This window comes from Rhipicephalus sanguineus, chromosome 4 (assembly GCF_013339695.2).
Source record: "Rhipicephalus sanguineus isolate Rsan-2018 chromosome 4, BIME_Rsan_1.4, whole genome shotgun sequence".
NCBI classification, from domain to species: domain Eukaryota; kingdom Metazoa; phylum Arthropoda; class Arachnida; order Ixodida; family Ixodidae; genus Rhipicephalus; species Rhipicephalus sanguineus.
The window spans coordinates 87,888,966-87,900,645 of NC_051179.1; the positions used below are offsets into that span (position 1 = coordinate 87,888,966).

Sequence of the window (11,680 nt, forward strand, 5' to 3'; positions counted from 1 at the left end):
TGGTAAATAGCATTTGACATTTTGTTGCTGACATGTCAAGAAGCAGGTTTATGAAGGCAACTTTATAACGGTCAAGCAAACACTGTAGCTCAGGGGAGTTTCAGCGCTGAGCGATTGCCATAGCAGAACTGTTTCAGTCCGCGGACTTGCTTGTAGACGACGCCCATTCGCTGAAGCCACTTGCGCCCAAACGATGCTGGACCCCTTTGAGGAAGCACGTACAGCGGTAATTTGTGGCACTGATTGCCGCGCTGAACATGCAGAAAAGAAACATCACATGGCTTCACAGGTTCCCCAGTATAGGTCCTGAGCGTCACGTTAGTCTTGACGGAACTGACTCAGCCATGGTAGATCCGAACCAGCTTATGAACGAGGCCTGTCCCCCCGGCGTGCCCATAGAGTTAATATACTGACTCTAGAGGAAAAGCTCCCCATAGGGCCCATGCATTGAAACCTATAACCGCATGGGTTCCGCCATGATGGAACAAAACGATCGTTGCCAGCGTTGCCAGACCCTGAGACGCTCGCTATATTTGACGGTAGTAATCAGTTTTAATCTACCAACCTAAGCCAGCCACGCCATGAGCCACGCGCTGTTCGGAGAACATCAGCTGTGTTTTGATGCGTGAAGCCGTGTGTTAGTGTACGGTTGTCTGTGCAGCTGGTCCCGTTGATAACCGTTAAAATTTCCACCTGTTTGTGCATGGTTTTTACTAGGCACTCCCTACCAAAGTTTCTCCATTCGCTGGCACGAAGGTCACTCGGCAGATTCGCAGCTCGAAGCAAAGTCCGTAGGCCGTGGTCGCGCGCTCATTCGACTTGCAATGGCGAGACACCTGTATCCACGTTCTTTTTCAGCTCATTGCTGCCGTACTTCAGCGCAGAGAGCCGCAAAGCAGAAAAATGTCGATTGACATGCAGCGGCGAATGTGAGACATCTCCCGAAAGCTTCAATCGAAACTAAAGTTACACGGCCCACAAAGCTTTATCGCCGTTAAAAAGTATTAAAAAAATCGGTTGCGACTAGTTCGTACATAACCTTCAGGGCTTGTCTCACCTCTTCTTTGCCGTCCGTCCTGGTTTGCACTGATACAGTGAAGTTTCCAGCTCGAAAGGAAAAAGGGCTGTCACATCAAGTCGAGTGGTATGCGGCGACAGCAAACGCACACAGCGGGACACTATGACAACTACAAGATACACGACGCGAACGAAGTTTCGGGGGCTTTAACATGACGCGCAAACCGGCGCAATCGGCCGCAAGCACACACTCGCGTACTCGCGAGTGTTGATATGGTGGTGCCATCTAGTTAACCAGCCTGCAAACGCTCCTTTCCGCGCGCAGTAAATTGCATAAATAGCCGTCGTATCATTTCGTAGAAGTATTCAAAATAAACACAAAACAACATCCGCAAGTTTTTAATTGTGCACATGCTTCTTTAGGATTGATATGTGATGGCAAGAATGACAGCGTTCCAAGATGTCAGCGTTCTTGTGGTTATAGGTCTCGCGGCCCAGCTTTTCGTCTAGAGTCAGTATATTAACTCTATGGGCGTGCCGTCGGCGTAACCAGTGCCCCGCGTGCCAAAAAAAAAGAAAAGAACGAAGTGTGGGCACGAGAGGAGAGCTCGCACATGGTGTGCAGAAAGGAAGGTTTGCCTGACATATGGACGTGCGGTGCAGCGCTCGCTCCACTGCGGCGCGCGCCCTAGTTTGAGTGGACACCGCTAGCGGCTCTGTAGTTCAAGACATAAAACCGTTCGGTCTCCTCTCCGGCGGCGCGCTCTCTTCTACAGCAGCTGTCATAAAGTGCGCTTCGACGGACGAAGATCGCATCGCGGCGGCGCGGGCTCGCAAAGAGGCCGCAGCGCGGCAGCGTCGTCAAGCCGATCCGGAGCGGCGGGCTCGCGAAGCCGAAGCGAAACGGGCGCGTCGTCAAGCCGACCCGGAGTTGAGAGATCGAGAAGCTGCAGCGGCATGGGCGCGTGAACAAGCCGATCTTGGCTTGTCGTACATTGGCATCGCATTCTCAAACTTCAATTTACAACCTTTGCAGCAAGAGCCATTAACTTTATAATTTACGGACCACAGGGCCGTTATACTCAAGGGGAAACGTTCCTCTGAGCTTAAAGTCATATATGACGAGTAACAACATCAGGGGGACCTCGAATGGAAGGACCATGAACAGTGATCAAAAAAATAAAAGGTTTACAGAATTTTATGTCGAGTCATGTTCCCCTGAGCCTAAAGTCATATATGACAAGCAACAACATCAAGGGAACCTCGAATGGAAGGACCATGAACAGTGATGAAGAAAATAAAAGATTTACAGAACTTCGCATACTATTCAGGGTTCCCTTTACGGGGAGATGGTGAGATTTTTACCAAGACGGTGGCTCTCGTGTCGAGCTCTATGTGGAAATGAACACCTTCTACCCTTATGCTGAGAATAATGGGCTCACTCTCTCTGCCTCTTTGTCTACGACACTTCACAGGGTAATTCTGGCGGCTGCAACACCCAAACGTGCAGCGCTGTTCGCTTTCCCTTAGGTTGCTGTTTTCCACGCCACCTGCAGGCTTTCTGGGCGTTGAACCTGAAACCGAATACCGGACTTCGAATGAGTAGCTGTAGTGTTAACGAGTGCAGCCTTCAATGTAGTAGCGCTATCAACAGCTCGTTGTAACGTGAGATGCTTGCGCTCTGATAATGTATTATTCAATGTGGACTCTCACTGAACTGGACACAAACCTGTCTTCTCGCCGAGAAACGCACCAAGCTCGGGTGTTCGCGCCAGCGCCGTAATTCTTCCACGTACTACGGTTGTGTTTCGTGTTCCTTCTGTACTCGTCGAGAAAATTTCCTCATTCGCCTATGAATGACCGTTCACGGGCTAAATGCTTGCCAAACAGCTCGCACAATTCTAAAAAGACAGGGCGTGCAAACAAGGACACAAGAAGGAAGTCAGGACACCACAAACGCCGACTAACAACTCATTTGTGGTGTCCTGACTTCCTTCTTGTGTTCTTGTTTGCACGCCCTGTCTTTTTAGAATGAATACTTACCAACTAGCTCAGCTCTCTGTTATTCTAAGCTCGCACAAGCTTTCCAGTGAAACTGAGGACGGCTTTTCCGGTTTGGTAAGACACTTGAAATGTGGATAACTCTGTCGGCCCAACATGCTTATGAACGAATCTACCTTCTTTTCATCTGGGACATTGTTGTTTTGAAAGTAAGCCTGCACGCACCCCTCGTATCTAGAGCTACCACTTTCAAGATTCAGTACCGAAGATTAAACTCTGACACATGTTAGCAGCAAGAAATCAATGTAACATGAACAGTAGTTTTTTTTTTTTTTTGTCCGCTACTCTGGGTTGGAGTCCCGTTCTCCTTCCCCTCCAAAATTTAACTTGGCTCTGCCCTGTTCAATTTTTTTCTCATTGGCATTGCCTGCTATATTATTATGGTGCAGGCCGAGGTTTTATTTTTATTTTATTTTATTTTATTTTTTTATTTTTTTTTCATACCTCACAATAAAGAAAGTCAAATCGCTTGTCGAATTCTCAAATGTTTCTGCATGTCCCAACTGAAGACTCGTGGTCGCCTTCGCCTTGGCCATGTTGTCCCCAAGGGCTGCTTCGTGGCTACGAAATCCGTCAGAGTGTAACGGTTGTTGCTATCAAGCCGGAGCTTGTTATATGCTGGCGGCATCCCATCTCCGTCGCCAGTCTATATCGTGCCTGACGAAATAACAGCTCAACGGGCGAGCGAATGCAGATGGCTTTATTTTTCCATCAACTAAACAGCGACGCGCGACCTGCCCAAGACAATATTACAGCGAAGAACTGGCGCGACAGCTTCAGTGCCAGCGCTTTTTAAGCACGACAAAAAAGAACGTGATAGCAGGAGAGCCGTGGCAGCGGCGCTGGACAAGCGGGGAGACCTTATCGCGTAGCTGCACTACATGTCAGTTACGCATTAAAAATTTACAGTCTTTACTCCTTTATTTTGCGTTGATTAGCATCTGTAAGCAGCTGGAATAACTTATCTGTCTTTCACTGTGACTTCTGGCTCAAGCGGCTCGATGATAGCTCTCGACGTTTCGAGAACAAATCATGCGAAAGTTACGATGTGGCCTTTTTCTCCTATAACGTTGGATACTACCTGATTCGCCTCGTGGACCGCTTCTCCCTACAACAGCAGTCGCAAAGTGATGACTACTTGATCCTGAAATCCAAAGTTAAGAAGCATATTAAAAGACAGGGCGTGGATTATGCACATATCTTAGCACGAAATAATGAATGCAGTGGATTAAGGAATAGAATTGAGCACCAGGATATAACCCACATAGAATAACAATAAACATACAGCGGGAGAAAACATGAAAAGTAATGATAACAAAACATCGAATATATAGAAAAAAAACTAGAAAAAAGATATTCGTGAAGGCACATAACTTGCTATGGTCGGCGAAGTCCCTGTAATATTAACGAAATCATTTTAGAACGTATTTGAAGACGTCCATGCAACAACCGTTGCTGGTGTTCAGGTAAGCACTCAAATGCTGCGGCAGCGCGATCGTTCAATGCTGCTTCATACTGTTACGATGTATACTGTTATGCAGCCTTTCCACACTAAGAAAACATGCCACATATTCTGCTCTCAAATGTTGCCGACACTTCGCGCGAGAGACGGGTTTGGCGATTTAGGCATTTATTTTACTGTCTTGTGAATCCCGAGGCTATTCATTTTATTCCTAATGCAATCGTAAAATAACATCTTGTGTTTTACTTACCAAAGCCACGTTATTGTTATGAGGCACGCCTTAGTGGAGGGCTCCGCAAATATCGACCATCTGGCTTTCTTTATCCTACACTTACGTCATGGAGTACACGGACCTCTACCATTTCGCCACCACCGAAACGCGACAGCCGCGGCGGCGAACAAACTCACCGCCTCTGCGTCAGCAGCCGAGTACCCTAACCACTGATCCACCGCGGTGGACAATTTCTCTTACCTAATAAACCAATATTGTGACGATAAGGCCACGTTTCATTAGTCTGCCTTAATACCGAATAAGACGAGCTTTCGGAACACCCTGCAATATTTCCTTGGTCTTATACGTTTCCCGTCGTTATGAGAGTGCTCCTTATAGCGCTAAGTAAATATAGGTTGGTGAATACGGCCCTAGAGGGCCGGAGTCCAATTCTTGAGGTGCATGTCTGTAGATGTCTCAAATTAAACGCGTTTGTGTAGTGCAGATGTGTGATGTGCTGTGTGTATGACCTCATTCGCGGATATACACTTTCAAATCCCACTCGGTCCTGTAGGAGCCGCTGCGAGACCGGTCGGTCGGTCCAAATCACCGAAAGCTGCAGACGAAACGCTTCGTAAATAAAAAAAGACGAGCCTAACGGTTTGCTTCAGTAGTTCTGTATGATTGCTTCAGATTGCTTCAGTAGTTCTGTATGAAGTTATCTTTTTGCCAACCAAAAGATCTACAGTGCGTCTCGTTAGAAGCTGTGCATTTGACTGGTCAGGCATCGCTCATCGCCTAGCGGCCTCTATCGAACGTTTTGCATTGTCTGATTTTGTACTGCGTCATACAATGGGCAGAATACTGCGAATACCTGCCTTACAGCATCCAACTGGTATCTAGCCATTTGTTTTAAATATGTGTGAGCTCTTTGTAGGCACCGATAATGCAAGTTTCTGAAATATTTCCATCATTGGCGGATTTGAATATTACTGATGTTCATCAAAATACTACCCAGGTTGCAAGGATGTGAAAGGTGCGTGGCACCCTGATGGGGCACCTTGTTTGGTACGTCATTATAATTTTGCTTTTTTCACAAGCTAATAATCGGCAATTCCTTTTGTCTGTATCGGGCGCGTGTGTTTTGCGCTATCATTATTACCCGTCTATTGAAAGTTACTAAGATGGTTAACATGGCGAGTTGTGGTCCTCATATTTATTTCAGGAATCACGAAGAAGGATTGATTGTTGGGCGAGTTGGTAATTCACGATGAATGCAAATAGAGCGAAAAAACGTAAGACTAGACGAAGAAGGCTACAGCACAACCGCATAAATCGAAGGTGAATCACGAAGGTGAATCACAGTGGCGCAAACTGTGAACTGCACTGACCGACTAGGTGAGCGCAAATGAGCCCCGCAGGCTCAGAGGTAATGGCGCTTAGGAGATTTCGCCGGACCCGCCAGTGACCCGTTGACTCATCAAAGCTTGTACGTTGGCGCCAGCGGCCTACTGGTGTTCTCACTTTTCAGAAGTTTTGTTAGCCCGCAGGTTTTTTGTGGCCTCCTTATTAGACATCAAAATGGTGCTCCATTTGTGCGAGAGCTCAATCTGACATTAACGACATTTTCTGAACCTGTCCCTGCACAATACTGCTACACTCGCTTGTTTTATTTAGATGTATTCGGGTTTGACCAGCAAGGACGGTTAGCAACGCTCGACACAGATCGCGCCGCAGTATTTGAGACGCTTCTCGATTGTAGCAGATCATTTTCTTAGGATTGCGCGCAGGACGCGAACAGTGCAGATTATTTCATAGCTTGCGGGACCACCAGTGATAAGGCTGGAAAGCTCGATGCGTGATGTATAAAACACGGCGCTTCCCGGCGATGATCAATTTTATCGACGGCGGACGCTCTGTTCGCCGCTATCACTGTAGAGTGTATGTTGCTGTAGTTTGACGTTCCGTCTCCCGGCCACAAGTTCGGTCAAATAGAGAGTTTCATCTGGGTCACGTCGTCTGCTGCCTTCGTCGACGTCACAACCCCATGACAATATGATGCCCTCTGCAGGACATAATATGAAGCTCACATGGTGAATTGTACACATCAAGAAGATTGCTCCTTTGGGAAAATTTTATGCAACACATCTGTTGCATCTGTGCAAAATTTTATGCAACACAGCAACCTACAAAAAAACTTTACGCTTACCCATTTCATAGACAACTCGCAAGGAAGATTTTCCGCCAATCAGCCCCTCTGTTCGCCCACCATCACAGAGTGCAATGACAATGAGTTTCTCTTTTAAATGGCAGACACTGATGAAAACGGTTACGCCCCAAGGGGAGGTGTTGGTCCGCCCCAGTCTATTGTGTGCAAGCAAGGTGGTGGTACCAAGATGGTACAAGAATTACTGTATATGTCACTCTTCGACAACAGAGTTAAGCGTTTGGTGGAACTCCATGCTCAAGAAGCACACTATTCAGATGAAGCCGTTGTTGTGCGGCACGCGAGGGCGGCTGGGATTCAGCAGACAGAAGCGATTAGCGCGTCCTTGAAGAGCAAGCAACAACTAACTTTGTGTCCGTGATCGTACAGCTCTACGGCTCGGTTGCGCACTCTCGCACCACTTCCCTTTCGCGCACACAAGGCGATACGATTTTACCGACACTCAAAGATGGGAAAGGGGGTCTGGCTGCTGCTGTGCGACCGCCACATCACTTCCTCTCCTAGTGAGTTAGCGAACGCTCACACCACGATTTAAATTGTTCACAAGTCCATACGACGGGGCGCCCTGGAGACTTGTCTACTGCGTGTCCTTGCTACATGACGTGCTTGAATATGTAGAGCCTTGGAGGGTGGTGTGGCAAATGATGGTGCATGTGAAATGGAGTCTCCATATTCAGTAAGCACTGGCTTCAGCCGATCGAGTGATACCACTTCGTGGCGACCGCACACGTCGATAAGTGAACGTCTTCTGTTGCGGCGAGCGCAGATTTGAGCTGACGATGGAAACATTCCACCATGCCGTAGCAAAAAACGTTTAATTCTGGAGAAAAGTGATGATTCGAACTGCCTTCTCCGGTCCGTTGTTATTATGGATGGTGCACGGGAACGAGCAACCCAGTAGTGCAAAAAAGAGCGGGCAACCATGTCAGCAGTGATATCCACTATAGGTAGGGCCTTCGCCCAGCGCACGTGAATCTGGCAATGCATGTCAATGAATACGCATGGTCTTGGCAAAGTGGCAGAGGTACGACAAAGTCGAGGTGTACGTGGTCGAAGCGCGCGTCTTGAGGCGCGAACTTTGCCAACAGGGTCACAGTATGTCAACTAGTTTTAGCACGCTGACCCGGTATGCATCCTCTTGCCCAGAAACGCACGTCTCGCTTCATACTTTTCCAGATGAACCTTGCTGTGAGCAACTTTTGCGTAGCTTTGATTCCAGGATGCAATAGCTTGTGAACAGAAAGAAGAAAAATACACTCCCACTAAAGGGAACAATGTGGGGATGCGAAGCAGCGTATGGGTCGACTTTACACGAACTGAATCTGCCTTTTCTTCCTCTCATAGCAGCTGTGTCGGAGCAGTATGTTCATGTTGGTAACGATACTGTACGCCATTATTAGGCGACCAGCCAACAGTGCCAACAATTGTGGAGTACTACTTCTACTCCAGCGTCCTGGTGCATGAGCAATGAGAGAACTGAGCAGCGCTCCACACTTGACGGGGCGTGGTTTTCTACTAGCTATATTCTGAAAAGGAAGCGCATCCTCTATATATGTATATATATATATATATATATATATATATATATATATAGAGAGAGAGAGAGAGAGAGAGAGAGAGAGAACTCTTTAGGGTAAAAAATTACACCTGCGAAATCACTCCCTCTTTCTCTTTTCAGATTGACATATTTAGTAACTGTCTACATTTCTTATTAAGATGTTTCTGAACTGGCGTGACATATCCACCAACTGATTTTTTTTCAGGCAGGGATACTAGAAAATCCAGTTGGCGAATATAAATGTGCCGTTGGGCAATGCTATGATGGTGGCTGTAAAATAGTGAAAATTGATGTGTGCGCAACCAGCTAACCAGCTAAGTGTTTATTCAATAAATCTATCTTGCCGAAACACTGAAAAACTGAGCCCATAGCACGCCTCTGCATGTTTATTCTTCTTACTCGCACAATTTTAGCATTTTAAATGCGTACGAACTTCGATGCCGACTCAGCAAAAAAACTGTCTGTCCCTCCATTCCGAAGTTTTTGACGAGAAATCTCTAAAAGTGAATAAATGAGTAACAGAAAAACAATTTTGTTCAGAATATTGGGTATATAACCTACGGCCACACGGCCAAAAGCCTAGTCTCTCACCAAGTAAGCTGTAAACACCTCTTACAACAGAGCTGTTATGCTTGAGGTTTGCCGTGTGTCGTAGATAGAAAGTTATCATCATGAACCGGCGTTATTAAGTTGCTAAGTTGACGCACGCTGTAAATCACGTGTGGCGCATACCCTCTTTCCACGGGCCGTGGTATGCAGGTAGGCACTACACGTAATTTAGGGAAAGTACGTACCTCTATACAGAATTATTCCACCTTGTGACCAGTGTTCCCTCCGTGGTGCTTGAGCCGCCCACGAGTCCACTTAACGGTTCCGGGAGTGCGGAAGAAGTCAGACCTACCGACACATGCTCTGAAACAATTGAGCCTACTCCTTCTGTACAAAAACTACAGTAACAACGTCCACATCTATACGGATGGCTCGACTACGCCATCCAGTTCAGGTGGTGCGGTGGTGATACCATTCCAAGGGATAACTCTGCGTCTTAAAACCTCACATGCGACGACGTCTACGGCGGCAGAACTCACGGCTCTGCGCAGCGCACTAGAATTTATTGATACTGAAAGACCAAGTAAATGGGCTGTGTTTTCTGACTCAAAACCAGCGTTACAGTGCCTGCGGTCAATTCTCCGACGAGGATGCAACGAACAGTTGACATACGAAACCGTGAAACTTCACCACCACGTAGTTCAAAAAGGCCACGATATTGACTTCCAGTGGTTACCTGGCCACTGTGGCATCAGTGGAAATGATTCCACAGATCACGCTGCTCGCGCATCACATCAGGAAGCAAACATCGTCCGAATGCCGCTTTCAAGGACAGACGCTGCAAGGCAAATTCGACAACTGGCCCGCAGTCTCACACTGATGGAGTGGAACGCACCAAGCAAAAGACATACCAGACTACATCAACTGAACCCTTCACTGCAACTCCATGCAACCTCCATCCGGCCTTCATCGACGCGAATCTTCGCTTCTCTATCGCTTTTGGTTGGGAGTTGCTTTTACGAAGGCATATACATCGTTAATCGGAACGACTGACAGCGCGGCATGCGATGTTTGCGGCACCGAAGAAAACATCGAACACTTGCTGTGCTACTGCCCTCGTTTTGCCTCGGAAAGACAAGTACTGTCCAACGCACTGCGGCGACTGGATGTTCGGCCAATTTCCCTGCAGGTGCTACTACAGCACCGTCCACATCTCTCGACGGCCCACAAGGCAGTGAAAGCACTCTTGTGTTATTTGAGAACGACGGGCTTGTGCGAACGCCTCTGACTTGTGGTGCAATCCCGCACGCTGTAGTGAATGCAGTGCATCTCTTCTCTCTCTTCCCTCCTCTCTATTTCTCGTCTTTCTATTCCCCTTCCCCTATCCCCCAGTGTAGGGCAGCCAACCGAAAGTGTTTCTGGTTAACCTCCCTGCCTTCTCCTTTTTCTGTTTCCTTCCTTCCTGTGACTTCTACATTCCTTGGTACCTTAACAGACAATATCAAACAAGCCTACACCGCATCAGACTAAATATCGTCTATACTAACTACTTCAAGAGCAAGATTGCACTGTCTGACTCGCCAATATGCATTGAATGCAGCACCCCAAAAGACCTGCAATATGGTCTGTGGGAACGCAGGCGATAGATTCAGAGAGACACTCTCTGAAGGCGGCATTGCATCTTCAACGGAACTCGAGTTCAGAACTGCGGCATATTCTCGGCCCATGGGAAAGCACCAGCTGTGCCTAACGCGGCACGAAAGCGTTGTTGGCGCTCTTGCGAGCAACGAGCCTTAAAGGGTTGGCGCCACCAAATTTGTGGCTTGCGCGTTGTTTGCTGTAAGCGTTTCCTTTTGCTCCAGAAAGCATGATACACGACCCAAGATTCATATATTCTCGCTAAATAACTTAATATCGCCTTTTTATGGGGACGACTTTCGGTTTCGGTTTCTGGGCGCCGAGCTTGGGCAGTGACGGAGCAGTGTAGGGGGCTTGGTCACATACCACACAAGGCCGTGACGCACGTAGCCAGAAAGCGATCGAAACTCGGCGAGTGAAGCAGCAACCGATGCTTTGCCCGTACGTACATTTCAGAGGTAGGGGAGGTCCGGAGGTCACTCACGTCACTACATTCGATCTGGTGTGACAGCGCTACAAGTTTCGTTGCCCCTCCTATAGAGCTACATCCATGTTGGCGCGCAGCGATGGGTCTCGATCGAGAGAATGCACACTTAAGAACACTTTGGAAGTGAATAAAAATATATTCTTAACGTGTGCTATGTCCGCCCTTCGTGTGAAGTGTCCTTGCATACAGAGGAAACCCACAACAGGCTTGTTATAGCTTCGAAATTTGATGGCACCACCCTTTTAAAGGAATTTTGTATATAGTGTAATCCATGTGTGCGTGTGTGTGGCTGTTATTAGTGCATATATCATCATCGCGTCCAACATCCTGAGTAGCATGTCAGGCGAACAATCAGGCTAACACTTCCAGCATTTTATTTTTTCCTTTCTCTCTCCGTCACTGCTCTTTCTGAGGGAAATGGTTTCATGACGAACGCGACAGGCATATCATGTTTTTCATGTCATGACCTG

At 47.4% G+C, this 11,680-nt stretch overlaps 1 long non-coding RNA gene across 1 annotated transcript in view; it reads left to right on the forward strand.

Annotated features, from left to right (window-relative positions):
- Positions 1-9,060, forward strand: part of LOC119390390 (uncharacterized) — a 31,404-nt gene extending 22,344 nt beyond the window's left edge. Inside the window, exons 5-6 of the long non-coding RNA XR_005183299.1 lie at positions 5,770-5,819; positions 8,742-9,060. This is a non-coding gene — a long non-coding RNA (uncharacterized LOC119390390). The remainder of the gene's footprint in view (positions 1-5,769; positions 5,820-8,741) is intronic.
- The last annotated feature ends 2,620 nt before the right edge of the window (positions 9,061-11,680 follow it).